Consider the following 6,525-nt stretch of genomic DNA (forward strand, 5'->3'; position numbering starts at 1 on the left):
AGCAGCAACACCCAAATTTCTCACATACTTGAGAATCTACAATAAAGATTATTATTCTGCTGCTATTAAACCTCGATACAATTTATTGGTATCGTGGGGTTCGATAACTGAGGGTCAATGGAGAGTAAAGAAAATGTGAGACTAGATGATGTGAAGCATAAAGACAAAGTCACAACAGAACACCAATCAATGAAAAATAATAAACAACTGATGGGGCAAAGCAATATCAGCGTGGGGTTGTATCTGACTCAAGAGGAATTATAGGTTTATAGAACTAACGGACCTTATAAGTATAAAGATTTATAGATTTCTCAGGTGCTTTGGGAGTGGATAGGACCGCTTCTTGGTTCAATTCTCTGATTGACTCTCACTGTTAGCAGATGATCATTACAAAATCTGAATAATTGACTTCCGATGATACTGCGATGGTTGCTGATTGATGGCGAGCGGCAGGATGGATCTACGGTGAGCTGTGATGAGGTGAAGGACAAAGATGAATGACGAAGGGCAATTGATCACCGAACATCGAGATATATACAGAATGGAAGATCACTTAGGATGCCGAAATGGAAACAAAGCGAATCAGCTCATGGGACTATATATGATTCAGAGAGGATCTACAGATTTCTAGAGTTAACAGATTTTTTAGGTACGGAGATAAGTTTCTCAAGTAATGTAAATAGAGTATCAATTCTCTTGTATTTCTCAATTATTAAATTCTATTTAGTATTTTTTTGACTTATTTTTTTATAAATATTTTAATTTATCACGTGATGCTCAGCATATACATATAACGGGGATGATAACGCTCCTACAGGCACAGAATCCTGCTTCCAAGTGCTAGTGCGAGACATGAGAAATAATTGAATCCGGACAGCGCAAGTCACTGATAAGCGAGTCTCAAACGCAAGCATAACACGTTAAATTTCCATAATTTTTCTCAACGAGTTCTGCACCATCTTATCTTGTTTCTACCTAATTTATATATGAAATCTGCCATCGAAAAAGACAAGATCCAACCCACCTCTGACCCCTCGTCCTCACGACTCACTCAACCTCCACGTCATTCAACAGAAGATCGCCCGTGAAACGCCTGTTATGGCAGTAGCTCGCCATCCGACACAAAAGATTTCGAGCTTTTCACGAGATCATGCCTTGTCGGACCTTGTGGTTCATGTAAGCTGGACCAACCCGTGGTTGGATTTCCGGCTGTAGAAAATACCAGCTTTTTCCTTAAAGTTGGGTTCGGCCATCGCACAGCCACTAACTGACGCTAGCATTGCATCCTCCCATGATCCTCCATAGCCACAATGTTATGAAGCCACGCATATATTGTGGTGTACGTTGTCACAATTTCTAGGTCATCCTGTGACATCCAAATTTTATTCACACGTGGTGAATACATATATATAATGAGCCATTGTAAGCTTTGGGTGGTGATAGAAGGGACAATATGTCTAACAATAATATGTGAATGGCATGGACGTGGCATGGGTGGTACGTCAGATCCAAAGCTCTCCCATCCACCACTAGGAGCTGATATTAATTAATTACTGATATGAACTTACAGGGGAAGAGGGATAGCGATATATTTTAAGAAAAAGAAAGAGAAAAATATTAAGCAGAGGATAGAAGGGTAAGATAGAACCTAACAATGAAAGTGACTTGTGCATGAAGGGATGGAAGGTGATTCCGCCTAGAGTCATAGAGTGATCCAAATGATTTTGATTAGGTGAATGCCCATACACTCTTTGCCGACAGGAACTTCCATAACATGGAATGGAGTGATGAGATTAGGTATTGGAGACAAAATGCAGCATAAGACAGAAGAGGACCATTTCCTTTCATGCATGACGAGGATGGCGCTACTACCGCACAGCTTTTCTTAGGCAAGTGATTGACAAGTGAGAAGGTCATCAAATGGAATAAATTAGACAAAGGGAAGCATAAGAAATGAAGGATGGGACGTGTGCTACTGGGTTGATGCACTACGAAGACAAATACATAAGAGCATTTTTTTTTCAAAAAAAAAGAGTAGGGATGAAAAGTTTTGGTTTAGACAATGCCTATTTTAATAGTTTCCGAGACGTTCCAATTTGTTCACAATACTGCTTCTATAATATATATTCAAAATGCAAATCTAATTATTCTTTAAAAAGTTATACAAACAATAATAATATTTTATTAAATCATTGGACAGCCCCTTGACTCTCACTTCAAGTTCAGGGAACGGGATTTGAGTCTCGACATAATCTTCCCCTTTCTTCTCTCCCCTTTCCTTGGATGCGTGGATCCTTGATCGAATTTTCTCCATTTGTCTTGGTTGGGGAACGGAGGTACCCTGAGTAGTGGCTAGGCAGTAATCTTTATGGTAGCGGATGAAGAACTCAAAAGGCTGGCTGGGGTTATTTCTTTTTGAGCAAACATGACCGACTCAATGATTAAGGGCTTGCTTGGAGGTGGCGCTGCACCCAGGTCATTGCTTTGGGTAGGGGCTTCTCCCTGAGTGAAGACACATATGTTGAATAGATTCATAATAACCAAGAAAAACCAATCACTTGAAAACATCAAAATCGATAGCTTAGCTTTAGCATTTCATAGAAAGATGCTGTTGGCATTTGGATGCATAGTGGAATTAAATTTTTAAAAATTTTTAACATGCATCAATAATTGAAAACAAGTAATCCGAATCCCAAATCCAAAATCAGCATTCAATCAAATACAAATCATATATCATATAAATGAGAGATTAGAAATGTTATACCAAACATGTAGATCCGAATAGCTCGATAGTCAGTATCCTTGAGGTACTCAAGCGCGTGGCCTCCAATGATGATCCACATGGATCTCGGTCTAGAACTTTTCCTAATCTGAATTCGCTAAAATTTTTTCTCAAGAAAATCAACAGCTACTCCTTATTTTGCATCATCAACACTTCATATTTTCTCTCTCCTTTCTTACTTCTCTTGGATATCAAAATTCCCTTGTCTCATGGCCCTCTTGCTGTCCAACCTTTGGACCCAAAGGCACACATTAGCGCCATGAAATGAGCCCTTTTGCTGTCGAACTTTTGGACAATAGAAACATAACACACCAGCCCAGTTTCATCAACTTATTTCAGCCCCAAAACATGACCCAAATAGAAGTCATGGAGGGAGTCAAACGCCCTCCCATTGCCCAACACTTGGGCATCAAAAGCAGGGGCTTGAAATCAGTTTGGCACGTAGGAAAGAAGAGTTTTACTCTCCTCTCTATTGGCACACACCATGAGATACCAGAAAATAGCGTCCAACTCTTGGACTTTATTTGTGCGTGGAGTTCCTTAGGCGCAGATTTTCAGAGGCGTGAAAACCTCGCAAGTTTTAGCATGGAATCCAATCTAGTGTCCAACACTTGGATGCTATATCTTTCCCATAGGGCGTGTAAGATATGTTTCCAAAAAGGAGGACTCCACACAATCTGAAAATCTTTCAGAAGCACACAAATAAGGGAACGTGAGGGAGTTTTATAAGCGCACAACTCTTGGCGCTAAAAATTCCTTCCACATGAAAACCCAAGAGGCGCAACTCTTGGACGCTCATCAAAACACTTCAGAAGAAACAAAAGAGTCCTCATTCACTAAGCACTACAAGAAAAAGATGTTTTTGCGACGGACTATTTTGCGACGGTTGATTTATCGTCGCAAAAAATTTATTTGTGATGGCAAAAAACCTTCGTAAATAAGATATAAATTTTAATTACTATTTGCAACGGTAATCAAATTTTACAGTAAAAAGTAGAGTTTTGACGACGGTAATACACCGTGATAAATAATCTACGATTTTTACCACGACAGTAGACCGTGGTAAATAATTTATAATTTATATATATATATATTTTTTTAGATGATATTTTTCAGTAGTAAAATATCGAATCATAATTTTTATATTTTTTTTGCGACGGCATTTTGTCGTGATAAAAAACCTCCCGCCTACACTTTTTAACAATGCGCGCCTACATTTTCCAGTGGTCTTTTTTGCGACGGCATTGCACCGTGGTTAAAAAATAAAAATAAAAACCAATCCCACCGCCCGCGCAACTCTCAGTTTCCCTCTCCTACCGCAGTCTCCTCTTCTCCTCTCCAAACCCTACTGCGCCTCCTCCCCCTCTTCCGCTCCAAACCTCGGCGTTCCCCCCGATCTCTCCATCGTGCCGCTCCAAACCTCGGCGTGCCCCCCAATCTCTCCATCGTGCCCCTCCCCACGGCGTGGCCCCCAATCTCTTCGGCGTGCCCCAGTCCGACCGGTCAGGTACGATCCCTCCCTCTCCTTCTCGATCTCTCCTTCTTCGATGTCCACCGAATAGAAAGAACAAATTAATGGGGAATCTGTTAAAAAAATCTGTAACAAGAACTCCACTTGTTGTGTCCCCTATATGGTTGATTTTGATAAGGAAACTCTTCTGTGTGGGTAATTGGATGGTGTCAATAAGAAATTTCAGACAGCCGAAGCCCAGAACCTGGCTCCTCCGCCTCCCAATTTTTCCCATTTAAAACCACTAATCCTGATTGCTTCAATGAAGCATGGAGTTTTGAGAGCCAAAAAAACTTTCTATGTTAATTCAATCAGAAGAGAGCATACAAAGATATGTTTCTCAGGGCTTAAGTTATATGTGTAGAGGGAAGAAAATTCCTCCAAGCAAGTGCAAAGAGTTAGAAAGTGCTTTTGGTTGATTGTGGATATTTTAGTTTATCATTTTGTCAACCCCACAACACCCCCCTCCCCCCCCCCCTTCTTTCTCCTCCTCGTCCTCCTTTTATTCCCCTTTTCTCAAGTTCTTCCTTCTCTTTTAACCTGACATCTTGCAGTTCTATTGTATCTGTGGATTGCATTCACAAAGAAACCTTATCTGCCTTAGGGCAGGATTTCATGTCATATTTAATGACTTTATGTTAAAGAAATGCACTTTCTGGCATGTCTTGGCATTTCGAGGATGCCTGGTTGCACAAGAGGCTTATTGTATTCCTATCAGTATCATCAGTACTTCTAAATTTTAGAACTCAGCATGATGAACTGACCAAGCTGCAAGTCAAGTGTTTTTTTCCCCTGTTTTTTTATTAATGCCTTTTTTGCCTCCTTCCAATTGTCAGGCTAAACTAAAGTACTTGACCCTATCACAGGTCAGTCCAAATTGGCCATAGAACTATCAATTCAACAATTGGAATAAGGTTCTAGAGAACTAAGTTACCTTTCCTATAAGTTAGTTTCAATAGAAAATTCACATTTGGAATGCGCTGATTTTGATAGGATATGCCCAAGTAATGATGCTTCTGAGCACAACTGTTGATCTTTAGGTTGGAGAAGTAATATACAGGATTAAGTTGGAATATAGAAGCTAAATTAGGGACTGGTGGATCCCCTTTTTTCTAGATTTAGGCCCTATTGCCTTAATGTTGACCTAGGTTATTGACATGTTACTGTTCTGCCTCTCTCACCTCTCCCCCTTCTTCCCTTCCTATGCATGTTCATCTATAATTTTGCATGGGTTTGCGGCTGTTGGTCAACACTGTAGCCAAAAAATCAATTGTAATCAGAACCTCACTAGAGTGGCAACATCTGTAGGCTGTTCATATTGCTGGCACCAAAGGAAAAGGATCAACTGCAACATTTCTGTCCAATATCTTGCGAGAAGAAGGCTACCTGGTTGGCTGTTATACTAGGTATTTAATAACTTCCTCTCTATCTGACCATCAATTTCAGAAATTGCTTACTTTAAAAAGGCACGAGCTAAAGAGTAAGGTGGGCTGTATATCTTTCTCCATTTATTTGTCATTATGTATATTTATATATATTGATCGTGGATGTTTTGCCTATGAGGAAGTCGAGCTTGTCATTCTTTTCACTGTACCTTCTAATAAATAATTTTCGCATATGGGTGGTAAGTATTTTGTGCAAATTATGTTTCGAATGAATTGAATAGTATTACATCGACTGAACTCTTGAATGATGGAGGACAAATTAAGATGTCATATTTTTCTCCTCCTCCTCTTCTTCTTCTTCTTCTTCTTCTTCTTTTTATGTTCATAGAAATATATTTGTACCTAAAATAGATGTTGCAGGATAATTCATGCAATTTGCAAAGATGATCTTGACACTTCCAACCTTTCCTGTGGTTAATCATTTTTGACACCTACCATGTTCTAGAAATATCATTGAATTCATTTTTTGTCATACTATTTTTTGTCCTTACAAGTGTTAAAGAGCAGAATTTTTTAAAAGTTGGAGAGTGCAAACACTTTTAGATGCTTGAATGCGACATGTCACAGTATGGTGTGATATGCTCAACATTCCATGAAGGGAATGTCTTCTTTACTTCATGACAAGGTGTTGACACCTGGCATAGATTTTTGGGGTATCTGACAAGGGATGATGTGCTTTCAACTATTGTAAATGCCATGCAGTCAAGCTAAACTATCCAGACAATTCTATTGCTATGTCGTTACATTTTTTTCATAGCCTTGCTTTGTCATATATGACGAGCAACACA

The sequence above is a fragment of the Elaeis guineensis genome, chromosome 12 (genome assembly GCF_000442705.2).
Source record: "Elaeis guineensis isolate ETL-2024a chromosome 12, EG11, whole genome shotgun sequence".
NCBI classification, from domain to species: Eukaryota; Viridiplantae; Streptophyta; class Magnoliopsida; order Arecales; family Arecaceae; genus Elaeis; species Elaeis guineensis.